The sequence below is a fragment of the Vipera berus genome (assembly GCF_964194415.1).
Source record: "Vipera berus genome assembly, chromosome: Z".
Taxonomy (NCBI): Eukaryota; Metazoa; Chordata; class Lepidosauria; order Squamata; family Viperidae; genus Vipera; species Vipera berus.
In genome coordinates this window covers 43,394,969-43,417,430 of record NC_138205.1, presented here as the reverse complement: position 1 = coordinate 43,417,430, position 22,462 = coordinate 43,394,969, and the positions used below count along the sequence as shown (strand labels likewise).

Sequence of the window (22,462 nt, the reverse complement as noted above, 5' to 3'; positions counted from 1 at the left end):
TTAATCATAACCTCCTGTTTTAATTTAACGTTGTAATAGTATATATCAGTAACTACAATAATAAAAGATTATTATACCAGTTTTTATGCTAGGTTTCTTATAATTTGATTTCCTTGAGAGCTATTTCAGAAGAAATTAATTGAAGATGTGATACATTTAACATTTGCAATAGGATTACCTTTTTCCCATGCTATGATGCATAACCCTTTTCAAAATTATTACTTATAATTTTGAATTCCCAACTATTTAAGTGTGCAAAAAATCCTGCCAATTAATTAAAACTTGAAGGATTTTCCTAGGTTTTGAACTAACCAAATGAGTCTCCAGCACCAGGTTGTGTTTTGATCTGAGCAGGCTGGGGGGGTATTGGGCTGCTATGATTCTTGATAGCTTCAGTGCTTATTACAGAGGCTGTGTCCTTCCGGGAAACCTTTGCCAAAGGGGGCTCCTCCACCACAATCCCACTTTGCCGTTGCCGCCGGCGTTTCTTACTCCAGAGTTCATGACAATCCTGCCAACGAGGGAGGCTAGAAAGATAATACAAAAACATTAGAAACAAACAATCAAGATAAAAATTCTAATATTAGATTATTGGTATTTCTCTCATCTTAGGTGATGTTTACCCCAATAATCCAACACAAAACCCCTCTTCTTTCTCATGTGTTAGCAACTCTTACAGAAGTCAAAAGGGAGATCATTTGGGGTGAGTGAATGAGAGGAGGAATAAACTTTGTCTTAAACTTCAGAAAACGCTTTAAAGATATATAGAAGCCAGAAGAATTGCACTACTTTTTTTAAAGTTTAGGGCATATATATACAGTCATGGCCGAAATTGTTGGCACCCCAGAAATTTTTCCAGAAAATCAAGTATTTCTCACAGAAAAGTATTGCAGGAACACATGTTTTGCTATACACAGGTTTATTCCCTTTGTATGTATTGGAACACAACAAAAAAAGGGAGGAAAAAAAGCAAATTGGACATGTCAAACAAAACTCCAAAAATGGGCTGGACAAAATTATTGGCACCCTTAATATTTGGTTGCACAGCCTTTGGAAAAAATAACTGAAATCAGTCACTTCCTATAACCATCAATAACCTTCTTACACCTCTCACCCAGAATTTTGGACCACTCTTCCTTTCCAAACTGCTCCAGGTCTCTCTTATTGGAAGGGCGCCTTTTCCCAACAGCAATTTTAAGATCTCTCCACAGGTGTTCAATGGGATTCAGATCTGGACTCATTGCTGGCCACTTCAGAACTCTCCAGCACTTTCTTGCCATCCATTTCTGGGTGCTTTTTGACGTATGTTTGGGGTCATTGTCCTGCTGGAAGACCCAAGATCTCGGACGCAAACCCAGCTTTCTGACACTGGGCTCTTCAGTGCAACCCAAAATCCTTTGGTAATCCTCAGATTTCATGATGCCTTGCACACATTCAAGGCACCCAGTGCCAGAGGCAGCAAAACAACCTCAAAACATCATTGAACCTCCACCATATTTCACTGTAGGTACTGTGTTCTTTTCTTTGTAGGCCTCATTTCGTTTTTGGTAAACAGTAGAATGATGTGCTTTACCAAAAAGCTCTATCTTGGTCTCATCTGTCCACAAGACGTTTTCCCAGAAGGATTTTGGTTTACTCAAGTACATTTTTGGCAAACTGTAATCTTGCTTTTTTATGTCTCTGTGTCAGCAGTGGGGTCCTCCTGGGTCTCCTGCCATAGCGTTTCATTTCATTTAAATGTCGACGGATAGTTTGCGCTGACACTAATGCTCCCTGAGCCTGCAGGACAGCTTGCATTCCTTTGGAACTTGTTTGGGGCTGCTTATCCACCATCCGGACTATCCTGCGTTGCAACCTTTCATCAATTTTTCTCTTCCATCCACGACCAGGGAGATTAGCTACAGTGCCATGGGTTGCAAACTTCTTGATAATGTTGTGCACTGTGAACAAAGGCAAATCTAGATCTCTGGAGATGGACTTGTAACCTTGAGATTGTTGATATTTGTCCACAATTTTGCTTCTCAAGTCCTCAGACAGTTCTCTTCTCCTCTTTCTGTTGTCCATCTTAGCGTGGCACACACAGACACACAATGCAAAGACTAAGTGAACTTCTCTCCTTTTTATCTGCTTTCAGGTGTGATTTTTATATTGCCCAGACCTGTTACTTGCCTCAGGTGAGTTTAAAGGAGCACCACATGCTTGAAGCAATCTTGTTTATCCACAATTTTGAAAGGTTGCCAATAATTTTGTCCAGCCCATTTTTGGAGTTTTGTTTGATATTATGTCCAATTTGCTTTTTCCCCTCCCTTTTTTGTTGTGTTCCAATACACACAAAGGGAATAAACCTGTGTATAGCAAAACATGTGTTCCTGCAATACTTTTCTGTGAGAAATACTTGATTTTCTGGAAAAATTTCTGGGGTGCCAACAATTTTGGCCATGACTGTATCTCAAAGGCCATTTCAATAAATAAAATTTGGAATTACAGAAAAATGTGGCTTGAATCTAGGCATGTCTATTTTTTTCTTTGATTAAACCATTATCTCCTTGCCTCATCTACCTATAGCTCCAGAGACTTCATAAGGACCTTGACCAAAAAAGGGTGGGAGGTGGCTGTGCACACACATATCACAGGAATAAAGGAGATAGCCAGCAGCATCTTTATATGTACAAGAAAAAGCAGACATCAAGAATGAAATACAAGGTAGGTAATTCTTAGCCACGGGTGTCAAACTTGCCATGTCACATGACACGTCAGACATATCGCGACTTTTTTTGCATTGCTGGAGGTGGAGTGGAAGCAGCCTCCATATGATGCAACCACTGTTTCCCTCACTGTTTCCAGGATGGCTTCGCGGGCCACATGAAACCACTTCGCGGGCCGGATCTGGCCCCCGGGCCTTGTGTTTGACATGTCTGACATAGAGAATTATCCTATGAAAGATATTTAATTTTTAACAAAACTATAATTAAATTAAATCCAGTGCTTTTATTTTGCCCCAATCCCAATTTTTAGAATGTTAAAAAAGCCTGAAAAGATTTGCAGAGCCCATTTAGGAATTCTTCAGAAAGATAAAAGAAAGTACAGTACTCCCCCGCCCCCACAAAAGTGTGCACATATTTGCATATGCTAATTTATATGCATAAATGCCAAATTCAAAACAATTTTGATAATCTAAATCATTTTATACCTTTTGGCAAAATAACAGTATGATGACTAGGAGGTCTCTGCACCAGCTCAGTCTGCTGATCTGGAGGGAAGAGCTCTTAGGACTCCTTATTTTTAAAGTAGATAAGAATAGATAGTTTATACCCTTATATCTTCACTACCTATTTTGGCAATCATTGTGTTTATTGTGTAGAGCAGTGTGGTGGCCTAGTGGGAAAGACAATGCCTTCCACTTGGAAGGTTAAGAATTCAATACTAGGTAGCGGCAGATGTTTCTCTTCTGGGGCACAAAGAAAAAATATCTGCTGAGAACTCCGCATGGCATCAAGGAGGGCCTCTGCCCAATAAATGCTTAGCTTCATCCAGTCACCCTGACTGTACCCCAAATTAAGGGATTACAGGATCGTAAAAAGGGAGTTTGGGTTATTTATTGTGTGTGCTGAAGCCAACAGACCTCATATTCTGTTCTGAAGAAGGTGGAAACTGTTTGCATTAGTTTTTATGATACTCATATCATTTTTATTAATTTTTTAATTTAACTAATTCATATGGCTGCCCATCTTACAAATATAACTCTAGGCAGTTAGCAGAGACATAAACAATAAAAACAATGATGATAAATGCTGATAAAGAATGAAAATCTACTGAAGTCACTGAGGGTAATCCCAAGTAATGTAGTCAACAAAAACCTCTCCGTGGGTTATCTACCCTTCTGACTATCAGGCACACTAGGTCCCATTAGATGACATTATTTTAAATGAAGGGATCCAGACCTGTTGGACCTGGAAGGATGGGCAGAAACAATCCAAGAGAGGTGGTCTTGAAAATAAACAATCCCATGAGATGAAGGTCTTTTTCAGTGACAAATAACATCTTCAATTCCACCCAGAAGCATAAAGGGAACATAAGTGCAGCAAAGACAGCAGAGATTCTAATTCAGCACCATAACTATGATACCAAACTGGCTCTTTTTTATTTTAAGTTGTGATCCTCTACGCAGAAGTAAGTCCAATTTTGAGTATTGTATTTGAGATACAGTTTTGAGTATCTTAAACCTCATTCTTAATCTTCACCAAAGCCCAAACACTAGCCCAGACAAGAAGGAAAGCACCTTTGGCTAACCAAATATTGTTAAACTGTAGTTATAAGAATGGTTCACCGATGGTTATGTTGAGTGAAGCTGCTATGAACTGTAGTTGTTATACTAGAGAACCCAATGCCTCCTTAATCTATCTTCACAGTAAGGATTCCAATGCTTTTTTTAAAAATGCTTTAATTGCTTTTTCCCATAGCTTTCTCAGCTTTGTGAGATTTTTTCAAAATTAAAATATTTATTTATTTATTTATTTATTTATTTATTTATTTATTTATTTATTTATTTATTATTGGGATTTATATGCCGCCCTATCTCCCGAAGGACTCAGGGCGGCTAACAACAATAACATACAATAAACACAGAAGTTAAAATAAAAAATAAAATTAAAGGCCCCTGTAGAATAAATAAAAATTAAAATAAATTAAAAATTAGAGTTAAAAATTAAAAACATAATTAAAATCCCGGTCAGTCCAGGTCAGCCAGGTGGAAAAGGAGTGTTTTGAGGCCGCGGCAAAAGAACTGGAGATCTGGGGCCATCCGAAGCTCAGGGGGGAGCTGGTTCCATAGGGCTGGCACTCCCACAGAGAAGGCTCTCCCCCTGGGGGTCGCTAGCCGACATTGTCTAGCCGACGGTACCCTGAGGAAGCCTTCTCTGTGTGAGCGTACTGGGCGATGGGAAGTCGTTCCCGGCAGCAGATGGTCCTGCAAGTATCCCAGGCCTAAGCTATTTCCCAAAGACATACTGTTTGGGCTTTCACTTCAAACTTGTAGAGTTTTCAATATTCTGAAATTTATTTTTTTTGTCCTGTAGAATCTGGGAGAATTATTGTCTGGTGAACATACTGAAAATATTACACCAGAAACAACTCTTTTCCTACATTTTACTAATCTAGGAACTCCTGTTTAAAATTAGTTTAAGTCTATTGTATTGCTAGGATTTTTTATCTTTATATCTGAACTATCACAAAGAATAAGGACAATAAGAATCTTAATATAGATTTAAATGTTGATCAATGTGGCCAATACAGAGAGGAGTGGGGGGCTAGATTGTGCAGCACAAACAAATATTACAGTAGGTGAGATCCATCTGGATACAAAATAGAGGATCAAGGAGCTTTCAACCCAAAAGGATCCTTTTTAGTTCCCATTATAATCCATTTTTCATCTAGTTTCACTCATCCCATCCCCTCTAAATTTCAGGTGTTCATATATAAGGATATAAATCTTAAGTATGTTTTATTCTGTTTCATTACATTGATCTATTAACTCTCTTGCTCTCAATTTGTTACCATTCCCATTGTCATTTTTAGCTTATAAGCTCTGTAATGGCTATTTCTGTCTATTTCTGTTTTGCTTTAGTTAAAAGAGTATTCACATAGCATTTTAAGCCATAATGTGTTTTGTTTGGCTTGGATTTAGCTGATGTGAACCCAACCCATATGCTGTGAACATGGCACTCTATATAATCAGCTGACATGCAAACATATTGCTCTCCATACACTGGAGAATGTAATTGGAACTGTTATTTGGCCAGTTTGGATTTTCTTTAATGTAAAAATAGGAAAGTGGGAAAGAGATTTTTCTCATGTGCAGCAGAAACTAGGAAAATTTTATCTTTCTTTTTTTTCTTTCTCTCTCTCTTTCTCTCTTTCCATTTTAGTGAACGAGGAAGAGAGACTTCAGATGCATAATGATTCTCCAAGAATTTTTTTTGTCTCTCTATTCGGACTTCTTTGGCTGTAAAATCTCTCTTCCTCAAAATGGTAAAAGGAAATGAAATCAAAAGAGAGGGCCATGGAGTTAACAAGCCGTCATGATCCAAAAGTGAGATGCTAGAACTTCCTGTGGAAATGCTTGGAAGTTTTGTTGGCATGAGCTGCCCTCTTGTGTCTAAAAAAAAATGTCAGTTGTCAATTGTTATGAAGAAGAAATCAGCCAATGACCCATCTTTAAAGGTCTGCATCTAGATTTATTGCACAACAATATTTTCTACAGTACTTTTTGTTGTTGAGTCTTACCTTTATGTACTTTGATATTCAATTTATACAGCATTTCTCTTTATCACTTATACTCATTCATTTTTAAAATTTTAAGTATTTCTTTTCCACTTTTCCATCAAAGAAACCATTTTTAAATTAGTAAAAAAATTATAACTAAAACTATTGATAACAAATATTAAAAACAAAGTTAAAACAGAATGATGGCCATTCTAAAACAGCCAGCAGATTTAAGAAACACAGCATGACAAAATTTAAATATCTTTTTCAGCTGTATAAGGGGGCAACATTGTATGCAATTGTAAGCAATTACCACTAGCACAACTGCTGGTCCTCAACTCTTAAGGTAAGGACAAAGAGCAGAACCACTAGTGATAAACTGAATATAAATTGGGAAATTATGCCTTTCCAAAGATTGTGCCTCTTCACAATTTGTTACAGCTTTCATCAACTATGATCACAATGCATGATCACACAGTGATATTAAGTTCTTGCATAGAATTCAGAGACTCATGTTCAGATCTACCCTCTATCATGGAAAATCCCCTTGGAGAAGGCAGAATATGGGAAGAAGGGTATGATGCAATCTTAAAGAGGTAGGATAAATGATAAATGTGCTTGTAACCACTGTAAAGAAGATTGGAAGTTGGTTTTTAATATGTTCTTTTTTATTTACTTTCCTTTTTTCATATTTTTCTTTACTGTCTTTTCTATAAATATATACTACATGTTTGTATTTTATTATTGTAAAAATCTTTACTAAAATTATATTTAAAAAGAAAAAAAACCCACTGAATTTATGTCTCAGGCTGTGCCACACAATTATGCAATTGTCAAAATGAACCTTTTGGATTTCTGGATTGAAAACCAGAATGTAAATATAACAAATAAAACTACTATAGCTGTGACTAATGGGAGATGGAGTTCAAAGAATACTTGGAAACCTATAGGTTTCACAGTCCTGACTTGCACAAACAGGCAAATCATTTACTCATACAGAGAGCTGAGAATCTGGACTGATAAAGACCACTCATAGGAACATCACTGGTTCATCAGTTCAGACCTAACTCTAGCTTTCCTACCCATATATCACTGATTCAAGTGAACCATCTAATGAAGTCATTTTTGGTTCTATGCAAAAAAATGCACCACTCTTTTAGTAACTTTAATAACTTCAGTGGTGGCAACATTGCCATATAGTCCTCATTTTGTGACCCCCAACTGTGATCAGCAACTTGATTGTTAAGCAAAGCTTTTGCTAAATAAATTCATGATGGTCCTTAGGTATCTTACTTTGGGTTTTCTTTAAAGCTTTAAAGCCTGTGAAGGTCGTAAATGCAAGAATTGGTACTGAAGTTACCGTTTCATCACTGTTCTGACTATGAATGGATGCTAAACAAGGCAGTCATTAAGGAATGACTGTAACCTCACTGTCCAATAATCTCACTCTGTATCCCCTCTATTATATTGACTCCCGAATTGTATTTAGGTCAGGGAGTATAAATTATGGATGTGGTTCTGATCTGACAAAATCTTTAACAAAGCTATGTTAATTTGAGTGCATTTGGGAGATATGTGAGTGGCAGCAGGGAATCCAAAACTGATTTGGATACATTATTTCAACACCCCCATCCCTAAATTACTGTGACTGAAGAGCTCCTGCTGAGCCACTTATTTTGAATAAAAGATAGAATACTCGATGATAAAACTAACTTTCCTCTTTCCTTCCTCTGTCTACACTGTAGCACTCCTTACATAAAAAGCTTGATGAGAACAAATACCATTCCACAGGCATACATATCTCTCATATACGCAAAACACACACATAGGCACATGGGGTTGTCACAGCTGAGATAGCTATTATGGGCTGAACTGGGGGAAAATTGTACATCCTCATCCTTTTTTGCCTTTGATTAGAGTGCCATCTAGTGTCCATCATTAACACTAAAGTTGGAGCAGAAAGTATACAAAGAAGCTTAAGATTCTGTCTATCCACGCATTTGTCAGCCAAATAATTCTGAAAACTAAATAGAATAAGACCTAGTTTAATGTGGGGAGAAAAGCCACACGCACACAGAAAGAATCAGACTACAGCTAAGTTGGTTTTGGCCAGAAGACATGGACTATACATATTTAATTTAAAATTATTACAAAGACTTCATACTGTTTATTTAAAAACCCGCCACTCAGCTCAAAATTTCCATTATTAAGCAAGGCTGTTATTAAGTGAGTTATGTCTCATTTTACACACTTTTTTTGCTTCGGTTGTTAATCACTTTAGTTTAGTTATTAAGTGATTAAGTGATTAAGTGAATCATGCAGTTATTAAGCGAATCTGGGTTTCCTCATTGACTTTGCTTGTTGGAAGCTGGCTGGGAAGGATACAATTAGTGATCCCATAACCCTAGACAGCACTATTGTCATAAATGCATGCCAGTTGCTAAGCACCTGAATTTTGATCTCATGACTATGAGGATGCTGCAATGGTTGTGTGAAAACCAGTCGTAAGTAACTTTTTTCAGTGTTAGTCACTTTGAACAGTCAATAAACGGTTGTAAATCAAGGTATAGCTGTACTATGAACAATATACTGTGTTTTGTATTTAAAAATAGGAATTGAATGTAAGTTTCTGATTTTTAAAACTTATGCTTTTAAAACTAATATCCGATAGCTTTTAAATACTTATTTTTAAAGTTTATTATATTTGTGGTGTTTGACAGTCTTTGTATGCATGACAAAGTTCTTTTCAAGAATCAATTCTGTTATTATTTGTTAAATGACAACAAATTATATATTGAATTAGAACCAGTGTCAAATGAATTGCTGAGAGCTAATTTTAGTAATTAATAGTATGTATACATATGCATGTTTATGCATAAACTGTGTGTGTATGTGTGTATCTATGTATGTGTGTGTTAGATGTTAGTCAACTACACCTGGAAAAAGCTGTATGGAAGGCAGTGAGAATTATTATTATTTCTCAGTAGTCCATTATTGAATTGCACATGAGCTTCTTCTTTTGTTCAAGTCTACTGTGGACAGTGCACTCAACAAATACCGATCCACTGAGCTTAGCTTGGCATCACATTTAATTTGGTTCTTGGGTGAGGATCAAATTCATCCATCTCCAAGGCTGGTCCTGGATTTAGGCATTCTTTGTAACAAATGGATACACAGCATTTTTAAAGAACAGAAAGCCAAGATAATAATAAATAACTTTTAACACAACAAGACAACACAGCAAAGGGAACAAGACATGGTTTCCCCTTTTTTGCCCTACTTATTTTTATCAGCATTAGAACCATTTGCAAAGAAAATACAGTACATCAGGAAAAGTCCTGAAATTTTGAATTAGGAACTCAAAAACATACACTGAAATTATATGATAACAAAATTACATTTACAATTACCCAAGCAAAACACTCCTTAGCCTTCTTTTTTTATTGAAAAGTTTTACAATACATTTTTGAATACAAAAAGCCCCCTCCTCCCCCACCCCTCTCCCCAACCCCCCCACCCCTCCCCTCCCCCCTCCCCGACTTCCCAGAGCTGAATACAGGGTATAATAATACAAACAAGCATAATCTAAAATAAGCTAACAACAATAATAAAACATTAAATTCTATCACACTTTAACTCTCCATAGTCAAAATATTAATAAAATAACTACTAACTACTTATACGTCATAAAAATCTGCTACTTATTCAAATGCTAAATGAAACTTTTTAGTCCCATATTTATTCTGAATATATTCAATCCATCTTCTCCATTCCACAATATATCTCTGTTGCGATTGATCTTTCAAATATGCCGAAATCTTTGCCATTTCCGCCAAATTGGAAACTTTCAAAGTCCACTCTTCTATAGTCAGCAATTCCTCCTTCTTCCAGTATTGCGCAACTAAAAGTCTTGCCGCCGTAATTAGATTCAACATCAACTTAGTGTCTATTACGGTAGTATCTGTAATAATACCCAATAAAAACAATTGCGGGGAAAACTTTATCCTTTTCTTAAATATCTTTTGCATATTCCACCAAATTTTAATCCAAAAAGCTTTAACCTTTTTACAAGTCCACCATATATGAAAATACGTTGCATCCTCACAGCCACACCTCCAACATTTGGGCTGGCAGTTCAGATACATACTTGCTAATTTTTTAGGGTCTAGATGCCACCTATAAAACATTTTATAAAAATTCTCTCTTAAGTTTTGGGCCTGTGTAAATTTCACATTTCTAACCCAGATCTTTTCCCAAGTATCCATTGTTATAACTTCTTGAAAATTCTGGGCCCACTTTATCATGCAATCTTTAACAAGTTCCGTTTCTGAGTCAATTTCTATCAATACATTATATATCCTTTTAATATGTGCTTGACCTTGATCTCTAATTTGTTTTACCAAATTTTCATCAGTCATCGAAAAGCCAGCTTTCTGGTCCTCTTTCCATCTTGCCTGTAATTGCCCATACTGAAACCAGGTTTGTACAATCTTTTCTTCTTTTAAGATATTATATGGCTTTATTTGCCATACATTCCTTTCTAAACTTAAAATTTCCTCATATGTAGTCTCATCATGTTTAAATCTCACATTTATATTTTCTATTGCATGTTTAGGTATTGCCCAAATTGGTATCTTATAATTTAACTTATATCTATACTTTTTCCAAACTCGCAACAGAGCATACCTTAAAATATGTATCTTAAACACATTATCCACCTTCTTATCATACTCTCTTTGTAAAATAAACCACCACATCTCTAGGTAGTTTCCTTTGTCTTGCAATCCAGGAATTGACACGAAATATTTTATCTATATCCACCATAATATCTTCTGCTGAGCACCCCAAAACCAAGGGCTTCTGAAACTACTTTTTTCAAATTTTCCTTAGGATCCTCTTTCAAGCCTCTGATTCTCACAGCAAACTCCATCTCGCGGTACTGCCCCAATGTTAAATCATCATCAATCTTATCCATCACAGTTTCAGCATCCATCATTTTGGCATCTAATCTCATATTATTTTGGCTAAGTTCTTCCACACTCTCATCCAAACGTTCAATACAAACAGCCATGCCTTGAAATGCAAGTAAGATGTCTGCCCTTAATTCTGTGTTCTTCTCCTCCATAAGTTCAGCTAATTGTTGGGATTGCTTTTTCAAAGCCTCTTGCAAAACATTCTGCAAATCTTTTATTGTCAAAGCTGGTGCGGGTGCAGCTGCCGGGGGGGGGCATTAAAGCCTGTAATGAAGATTGCTGAACTGGCGAAGCCCCCGCGCTTCTAGGAACTTTAGATGATTTGGCAGCCATTTTTGCCCACTCAATTCTGCTGTGCACTTTCACTTTTCAAAGTCTCCACAAAATCTACTGAGTTAAAGTTCATATACTTGCTCTGACAACATTCTCCTGTACAGCTCTGCCTGCATCCAAGTAATCCAAAGTTCACTCTCGCTGGCAGGGATGGTTGCTGCGTCCTGCTCTGCTCCAAAGCCCTGGAGCAGAGGCGTCCTGAAGTCCGGAGTGAACTCAGGCTTCGGGGGGGCTCAATCCTTCAACCACCAGAGTTTCAACTCTGGCGGTCTGGGAGAGCTCTACCCCTGCCTGGGCGCTCACCCCCTCCTCTTCTCCCAAGGAGCGGGCTTCCGAGCCGCCAAAACAGCTGATCGTCGCTGTTTTTGGCGGTTCTATGGAAACAACGGGGCTGACAGCCGAAATGGCTGCCAGCAACGGAGCCTTGCCACCCGGAAGTCCTTAGCCTTCTTAATGAAATGTATACAGTAATATGGACTTATGTCAGCTTGTGGGTCTAATAAAGAAAAAAACTCAAATGTTGACATGAAATTTAGCAGAGGAAGAAAGGTAAAGGTTCCCCCGCACATGCGTGCTAGTCGTTTATATGACCAAAATTAATAAGGATTTGTATAAAAATAACTATCTACAGCATTAGGAAAAATACAAATATCTCCAGATGGGGAAAAAAAGATTTGACTAGGCTAAGTAGAACTGCAGTTATTAAAATGAATATTTTACCAACACTTAATTTTCTTTTGTCTGATAGTTCTAGTTAGTACATATTGATAATAAGATATTAAATGATTGGCAGAGGTATGTAATTAGCTATATATGGTCCAATAAATTAAATTCAAAAGTCTGTAGGACTCAAAAGAATGAGGTAGATTAATGGCTCCAAACTTTAAATTGTACTACAGTATTAGCAGGTTAAGATGATTCAGTTACATCTATAGAGGAGACAAGACTTTCAAATGTTTGCATGAATCTCTGCTAGACATAAACAGAAAAAAAATATAAGAAAGCACGCAATAATAAGTAATGTATTGGAATAAAAATACAGAAAAAGTATCAGTCCAGATCTCCCCCCATTTCTATCATTATTACATAGAAATTGTATGAAGACAAATGTCCCAAAAAATTGTTTAGCAGAGAGCTAATAATTTGTTCACATTGCAAGATTTAATAATTAAAATCATCCAAAACTTGTAGTTCACAATGGCCTAGTTTACCCTATCCATATTAGTACTTTCAAATATGTAGCATAGTGTTAAAAATGTAAAAACAAAGGGGAATACTGAAAAAGTTGACTGAATTTGAAAAATCTGTAGTGAAAAATCTAAGTTCTAATGCAGTATGATTGAGGATCTGAACAAGTCAAAGACTATGTTTAAATGGACGCAGTAATAGAGATGCAACAATTGGAATTTCAATGGAAGAAGAATGTTAACTTACTTCAAAAATATATTCAGAGAGAATTGATATAGTTATTGTAGAGATGGATAGATGGATGGATGGATGGATGGATAGATAGATAGATAGATAGATAGATAGATAGATAGATAGATAGATAGATAGATAGATAGATAGATAGATAGATAGATAGATAGATAGACAGATAGATAACCTTTATTGTCATTTTTTACTGATGGCACAATGGCACACATTAAAAATCACCCAGTTTGATTACTAAAAGGGACAATTCCATATTTTAAAAGTTGCTAGAACTGAAATGAGCAATTATTCGTAATTGATGACAACACCAAAAAGTTCCAACAATTCTGGAAAACAACTCATAGTAGAATGAACAAAATTTTAAAACTGAATTCATTTCAATTTATTATATTTATACCAAACTTTATCAAACCAAATACATTTTCATAAAGCATTCTGAATTGTCTTTATGTCTGATACTGCTACAAGCATACTATATTACTACATGCTTTGTACTGAAAAGATAACCTGATCCCTTCAAAAATGGCTAGGTTGTGGAAATAAGTTTCAATATCTAGAATATAGAATATATTCACACCTTAAAAGCAAATTTGACAGAGATTTCAACTCAAACTGGAAACCATTCTTAGATTATAACTTAATACATAAATTGGCACAATATCAAAGTTTGGACATGCACAATATCTATATTTCAGTTTTATGAGATACCTAAATCAAAATAAAGATTTAGTAATATAGATTGAATTCATTACAATATATTTCCATTCTATGATTTATATTGTGTTGATTGTGGTTCTTGATTTTCTCTTGTAGCTAAAGTTTAATAATGATTGCTAATTTTTAATGTGATATAATATTCAAAACATATGTAACTATTTACAAGTAATCAATAGGATAATTGAAAGTTATAACCTTGATGACATTTTAAAATCTTTGGTTTATTTATTTGTATATTCTTTTAATCTATTGTCATATTTTTTTTGTACTTATTTAGGTATTTTCTTTTAAAAGGCCATTAACTTATAAAACGGAGAGAGGGAGGGAAGAAGGAAGGAAGGAAGGAAGGAAGGAAGGAAGGAAGGAAGGAAGGAAGGAAGGAAGGAAGGAAGGAAGGAAGGAAGGAAGGAAAGAAGGAAGGAAGGAAGGAAGGAAGGAAGGAAATAAATTCCAGTTAGTGCACGGGGCTGAGAGAAGTCCTGAAGCTCTAGTCCTGCTTTAATTTCATCTCCTTAGCTCTACTAACCAACATGGAATTGTTCAAACATGGACTATTAGCCGCAGCCAGCATGGTATAGGTTTCTGAGGATTGCAGTTCAAAACATGCAGAAATCAAATAACTTATCACTTATCTTCTCTGCTGAATGCAGAAATGGCTCCAACGCTAAGCACTACTTTTCCAAAATTCCCTCTTCCATCAGGCAGACCTATTCAGTTCTAATGGAAACACTGCAGCCAACTGAGAAATGTCTGGAATGCATGACATCTTCGCATGACATCAATCTGACTAAACACATTCTTCACACTGGACTTTAATATGCTTTGAATATGCTTTAGATTGGGAATTGGAACATGGCATTTCTGTCCCATCAGGTAGGCCAAATGCAGGGGCAGTGCTGAGGGACTTTTGCTCTTCCTTTCACAAAATGTTTGTTTTGCTGCCACCAATACTATATCTTCCTAAATTCACTGATGGGATTTATCTAATCTCTTCATGCATAATTGTTTTCAAGTTAGGTTGCTAAACAAATTATAAGATCCTGGTATATGTGTTATGAAGCCATAATGGTTCAGTTCACAGAGCCCAAATCAGGGAAACTATATTACTGTGGTGAAGATTGGTTGTTTGTGAGCAGTGGGTACAATATTATATGTATGATCATGATTTATATTACTAAATTACTTAATTCTTATTGTGGATGTTTCATCTGCTTTGGTGATGGATATTGCAATTGTATATTGTATACTGGGAGTCCCTGACAGAGCCACCAGTACACAACTGAAATAATTTTAAAAAATGAAAATTATGACTTGACAAAGGTGTTTGTTTTACTCTAGATGAGATAATAAGAATGATGACTGTCAACAATCAACAGGTTTATGGAAGAAACAAAATCTCAGCAAGGAGTCTTGTTAATAGCTCCATTTCTTAGTCATGACCCTTAACTAGTTTCAGAGAACAACCTGGTTCAAAATAATTTAGGAGGGATATCATGGAATTGCAGAAAAACACTGGGATGCATTCTTATTTTGTTCAATATGTGGCTGATGCAAAAAGCATTTTTTTTTAAAAATGGCAAAATCTATATATAGATAGATAGATAGATAGATAGAGAGAGAGAGAGAGAGAGAGAGAGAGAGAGATTTATTTTCTGCCCATGTAGATACTGTATATGCTATAAAATATTATATTAATAATATATTACTTCTGTAAAACTTCACCTAACACTGCCACTGATTGTCTCTGTTCTGAAGTTATGATTAAACATAACTGACAACTTCCCTGCACACTGCATAGCTTGCCTCAACAGCTTGATCTAGAATTATTCCCTCAGCTACGGGACATTTCTATAGTAGAATGCCATCAATAATCCAGAAAGTGTGGCAAGGCAAAAAATTAAAATCACATTGATGTGGAACTAATGCAATAATCACTGTAGGTAATATTGAAAAGTACTATGCCTGGATAAGGTTTATACAATGCAATTACTTACAAACTTTGTTTCTCCTTTCCCTGAACAGCATGCTTCCTGGCCTGTTTCCTGGGCTGAAGTAGACATCTTTTAACCAATATCCAGAATTTAACCTGTAGTTGGGAAAAATATTTTTTGTTGCTGTTATTAAAGCAGCTTCAGTTCAGATAGATGCAATCAAGAGAACTCACGTAGCATAATCATTAAAAGCATGATTTAGGAGTCAGCCACCCTGCCACCCATCCAGGTATTTGTTCAGCCTAGTTCCAGTTTCAGGCAAAGTTCACCAAAAACTCACTTGGAGGCCTTCCACAAGCTGTGTTCTTTCAGCCTTCAGGGTCTGGTCAGAAATTTCAAGATCTGAGCCTCCTTCCCTGGTCTCTAAGGGAAATCTCAGAGTAAGGGGTCAAAACCAAGGACCATATTAATATTTTTATATTTGGCTCAAGAAAAGCCAGGTCATAATTTTTTTCTATACTAGCATGCTCTACTCCTTGCTCCAAGACTCCACCTCCCAGTCAGCTGGACATTTGTTAGCCAAATGTGAGCACAAAAATAATATAAGCGAACCTTAATGACTGCAGAGTCTATTACTGAACTAATGTCATTGTCTTCTACTGTTAAAAAAAATCAGAAACATAAATCTGCATAAATCAGAACTGTTTTAAAATTTCTAGAAACGTTCAAATGTATACATCACAGTTTGCAGACAAACATCAGCAACAAGTGTTTGAATTCTAATGGCAAGACATTCTGAACTAAATTCCTGTAAATTCTATGTCTATAGAAAACTTAAGTTGCCATAGGTTGGCCTGAATCATACATGGAACTTGACACTGGAAGTTTTCAGGCTTGCTTGCTTTAGATATGCAAATAAGTTGGCATGAGTCTAAGCTGTGAAATAACACTTTCATGCTGGTTAGTGAAGTTAGTCTTCGTGTACTGGCAGCACTAAGTATACAACTCTCAAGCAATACATATATGTGTGAACCAGTCCAATAATTGAAACAGATATAACAAGTGGTTGTATAGGCAAACTACATTCTGGAGGCATAATCAGCATATTTGTGAGGTTAGGCCTATTAGGACTGTTAACAGAATTGTGCCTTAAAAACAGTAAGTGGAACAAAGGGGCATATGATCTTTAAGTCCACCTACATACAAGTTTGTAGGCCTTCTTAAAGGAGGTATATATATTGTCTTCTCTACAAAACTCTTTAAACCTAGAAGCAATTTCTGTTGAACAAATTATGTCTTATTTGTTCATGTTTTTAAGGGATTGTGCTCGTCTTCATATATGAATTACTGGAGATGCACCAGTTTGCTTGAGTGATGGGGAGGATTGCTCTTTGGACTTGAGCTAACATTCCCTAGCATGGTGCCCTTCAGATATGATGGGTTACATCTCTTGTAACAATTAACAACCCCACTGACTGGTTCTAGTTGAAAATTATGGACTTATGTCCCAAAATATAAAGTGTACAAGATTTGGAGCAATGTGCTTTAAATATAGCTGTCAAGATGCAAACTGATCAAATAAATGTTTTTTCATCTACATATAATAGATTGTGGAGCTGAGACGGTTTGTTGTTTAAAATTGGGGCCTGTTCTATATGGAAATGTGAATTTTTCCTTCTACATTTGTTTGAAAATTGAATTTATGTGTATTCTGTCACTATAACACAGTGCAAGAAAAAATGACCTCATAGTACAAACACAAATACGCATAGCACTCTCTTTATCACTACCAGCCAATAGCTCCTACTTTCACCCATGTTTATATCATGGAGAAATGAAGTATTCTAGTTCTGTGAGAAGAAACAGTCACAAACATCTTTGCAGGAAAGACAAGAAACATGAAAGCAATCTTCTTAGAGGGAGTTGGATAGATGTTCTACGAAACAGGAGATCTATGTGTAATTAATGTTGTAATTTGTACTTAAAAAGAGGAACACTGGTTAATCTTTTGTTATCTGACGGCTCATATTGTTAGTGTGCTCTATAGTTTCATTACAGCTATTAGCTTTGCAGTTCAAATCTATAAATGACAATAATTCGTTGATGTCAGCTAAGCCCATGGAAGGTTGAACTGTTGACTTCATTACTATGGAAACCTTGATGCTCTTTGAGCTTGTTTGCTTGCAGATGTTTCATTGCCTGATAAGTAGTATCACCAATGCTTTGAGGATGTGCACTGATGTTACCTAGTTGGGTAATGAAATGTTTGCAAGCAAACAACCAAAGGACTCCACAGTTCAACCCTGAGCTATATATATTCTCTTCTATTAGAAATACATGATGCCTTATATTGCCAATTTCCTATAAAAAATAATTCTACATAAAATACCAAAGGAGAAATGACATTCTATTATTTACATCTGTGTTTGTACATCTACATAGAGATATCCATACAAATAAAAGCGTGTGCACATGAGCATGTGGTGCATATCATGGAAATCTGAGCTTTAAAAATGAAATATTGTTTAAAGGAATCCCATTCAGAAACATACATCATACCAAACATACAGCATATAGCTTTGAATTAATTTGAATTAAATTTGTTTATGAAATATATACTAATGGGCACAATGACCCAATACTGAAGCAGCAACAGCAGGATGCTGTACTACCAACAACTGAATATCACTGTAGAGCGGTAAGATGTGAAAGGGTATAGGAAAAGCTTTCCCTGGAATTAAAATCATGTAGATTTGAGGCTTCTTGAAACTGTTTTTCCTAATTAAAAAAAGCAGATTCCTAATCCAGCTATTTGAATATATGCAACCACAAAAAAATACCCCATATTCAAATAGCTAGCTTAATTAACCTGCATTTCAATTTTGTGAATATTCTGTATTCTCCATATTTCAGTGGAGACATGCTAATTGCAAGAAAGTATTCACAAACCTGAGGATCAAAGGCTGGAATTCTATTAAACTCAATGTAGTTTCTGCACAAATACATACATGATTGTGCTGTACAGATAGTCCTCAAGTTACAACCATTCATTTAATGACAACTTGAAGTTACAATAGCACTGAAAAAGTGACTTTTGTCCATTTTTCACTTTCAACAGCAATATTCCTGTGGCCATGTGATCAAAATTCAGATGGTTAGCAATTTGCATGTATTTATGACAGTTGCAATGTCCCAGGCATATGTGATCATTTTTTGTGATCTTCTAACAAAGTCAATGGGAAAGCAGATTCATTTAATAACAGTTGCAGTGATTCACTTAACAGTTGTGGCAAGAAAGGTCATATAATGGGACAAAATTCACTCAACTGTCTTGCTTAGCTAAAGAAACTTGGCCTCCATTTTGATCATAAGCTGAGTACTACCTCTATAAATTGGAAACTGCCCAAACTGATGGAATTTATGAATTCTAAGCAAATAAAAGCATCCTGCATTTGTATAGGCAAGATATTTTAAAGCGTATACACACAAAACTGCTCTATATAAGTCTGCCCACCCCCCTGCATCCTTCTCCTGTTTTGATGATTTTTAAAATTAAGACTTTAAATATGAAATGGCCATATATTTAGGTTGGACGACAGGATATTTATATCTTCTTCAACCTCTTAACACTTAGTAATTTTTTAAAAAAAACTTCCTGTATTTTCACCCAAGTTAATTTGATATTATGATTTCTTAAGAACACAGAGACCACTCCTTAAAATAAACCATGGTAATCAAGACCAGGACATCATCCTACAAAAAGGAGAAGATGGGGTGTGGAATAAAGTAATGGTCCTGGGTAAACTTAATTTACATCTCATTTGAATAGCACTAATTCAAACATCTTAATATGGTTCAATGATGGAAAATGTTAAAAATGAACAAGGCAACCATGTATATAAAAACTGGTAAGATAGTTGTTGAGAATTCCAGAACCAGAGTGAATATTTTCTCAATTCCCTTCTAATATATCCTTAATTGTACTAAAATTCAAAGAAATTCCTTACTTCATTTAATGATTTTTAAAATAATGAGTTTAAATATATGAGATGGCCATAGCTTGACATTTCAAAAGAGGCAAGTTTTTGAACATTTTCACTAATTAGTAAGAGAAACGAATGCCCTGCCCTTTGCTCTTCTCTTACTAGCAAAGTAGAAACCATACGATTGAAATTGATGAAAAGTAAAATACACCAACACTGTTTCAACCATATGGTTTAGATTAATCTGGATTTACGGTATCTTTTTTGGTGCAGAAATTAATTTTTATGAATATGCAGCACACAAACAGCTCTCGTGCATGAGTTGCAGAGATGCTTTATAATATTGAAACTGTACAGGCAAAATTAATCAACCCCCACTGGACTATTTAAATAGGATCAAAGGCTCGATGTAGCTTGCAATTTCTCACTTTGCATTCTTTACTCACGAAGTTATAGCTTTTTATATGTATTTCTTGCACTGCAATAATAGGAGTCACAGGTAAATGATGGATCGTAAATATTTACAAATAGAATAATGAACAACTCACAGGACAGAGGCACAGACCAGTACCAGTTAGCACTGATATTTCGTTTTTGTTTTTCTCTCATTTTACATCTTTGAGCAACCCTTTCTCAGATGAGCACAATATATTTTTAAGATCTCAAACGTTATTCACACTTGATATTGTCCACGTGTGTCTTGCATTTGCTTCCCTATACCATATCTACATATTGCATAGGAAAAATCAATGAACAAACCAACCTTCAGGAAAGACCTGCCCTAATGTTACTGATCTGAACTTGGAATGAATTTGCCAGATTACAGATAGAAGTACTCTCATCTTTGTACACTGGAAGTTGCAGACAGCAACTGATTTTCAATGCATTTTTCCAACACCCAAAAAATAGATATGGTCTTAAACCTACCGGACTAATATCAGCATGAATCGCTAGATTTTTTTTTATTTTATTTTTTGGGTGGGTGGGTGGGTGGGTAAAAAGTGTTTTCTAGAAGTGTTGTAATAAGTTTTGTGATGATCCCTGAAAGTGCTATTGCTAATGTATTTGACAAGAAAACTAATGTTCTGTTACAGGAGTACTGTAGTTCTGAAGTTGTAATAGACAAGAAAATCCCAGCTTTGAGAAACAATAATTACTATTTTACTAGAGGTACTGTCATATTATTTTGTCAAAAGGTACATATACAGTCATGGCCGAAATTGTTGGCACTCCAGAAATTTTTCCAGAAAATCAAGTATTTCTCACAGAAAAGTATTGCAGGAACACATGTTTTGCTATACATAGGTTTATTCCCTTTGTGTGTATTGGAACACAACAAAAAAGGGAGGAAAAAAAGCAAATTGGACATGTCAAACAAAACTCCAAAAATGGGCTGGACAAAATTATTGGCACCCTTAACTCAATATTTGGTTGCACACCCTTTGGAAAAAATAACTGAAATCAGTCGCTTCCTATAACCATCAATAAGCTTCTTACACCTCTCACCCAGAATTTTGGACCACTCTTCCTTTCCAAACTGCTCCAGGTCTCTCTTATTGGAAGGGCGCCTTTTCCCAACAGCAATTTTAAGATCTCTCCACAGGTGTTCAATGGGATTCAGATCTGGACTCATTGCTGGCCACTTCAGAACTCTCCAGCACTTTCTTGCCATCCATTTCTGGGTACTTTTTGACCTATGTTTGGGGTCATTGTCCTGCTGGAAGACCCAAGATCTCGGACGCAAACCTAGCTTTCTGACACTGGGCTCTTCAGTGCAACCCAAAATCCTTTGGTAATCCTCAGATTTCATGATGCCTTGCACACATTCAAGGCACCCAGTGCCAGAGGCAACAAAACAACCTCAAAACATCATTGAACCTCCACCATATTTCACTGTAGGTACTGTGTTCTTTTCTTTGTAGGCCTCATTTCGTTTTTGGCAAACAGTAGAATGATGTGCTTTACCAAAAAGCTCTATCTTGGTCTCATCTGTCCACAAGACGTTTTCCCAGAAGGATTTTGGTTTACTCAAGTACATTTTTGGCAAACTGTAATCTTGCTTTTTTATGTCTCTGTGTCAGCAGTGGGGTCCTCCTGGGTCTCCTGCCATAGCGTTTCATTTCATTTAAATGTCGACGGATAGTTCGCGCTGACACTGATGCTCCCTGAGCCTGCAGGACAGCTTGCATTCCTTTGGAACTTGTTTGAGGCTGCTTATCCACCATCCAGACTATCCTGCGTTGCAACCTTTCATCAATTTTTCTCTTCCGTCCACGACCAGGGAGATTAGCTACAGTGCCATGGGTTGCAAACCTCTTGATAATGTTGCGCACTGTGGACAAAAGCAAATCTAGATCTCTGGAGATGGACTTGTAACCTTGAGATTGTTGATATTTGTCCACAATTTTGGTTCTCAAAATCCTCACAGTTCTCTTCTCCTCTTTCTGTTGTCCATGCTTCGTGTGGCACACACACACACAATGCAAAGACTAAGTGAACTTCTCTCCTTTTTATCTGCTTTCAGGTGTGATTTTTATATTGCCCAGACCTGTTACTTGCCTCAGGTGAGTTTAAAGGAGCACCACATGCTTGAAGCAATCTTGTTTATCCACAATTTTGAAAGGTTGCCAATAATTTTGTCCAGCCCATTTTTGGAGTATTGTTTGACATTATGTCCAATTTGCTTTTTTTCCTCCTTTTGTTGTGTTCCAATACACACAAAGGGAATAAACCTGTGTATAGCAAAACATGTGTTGCTGCAATACTTTTCTGTGAGAAATACCTGATTTTCTGGAAAAATTTCTGGGGTGCCAACAATTTCGGCCATGAC

At 36.2% G+C, this 22,462-nt stretch overlaps 1 protein-coding gene across 1 annotated transcript in view; it reads right to left on the bottom strand.

Annotated features, from left to right (window-relative positions):
• Positions 1-15,992: 15,992 nt before the first annotated feature.
• CDK12 (cyclin dependent kinase 12) overlaps positions 15,993-22,462 on the bottom strand; it is a 46,394-nt gene continuing 39,924 nt past the window's right edge. The window contains exon 16 of the mRNA XM_081346445.1: positions 15,993-16,072. The gene's annotated coding sequence lies outside the window, so the exon portion shown is untranslated. The remainder of the gene's footprint in view (positions 16,073-22,462) is intronic.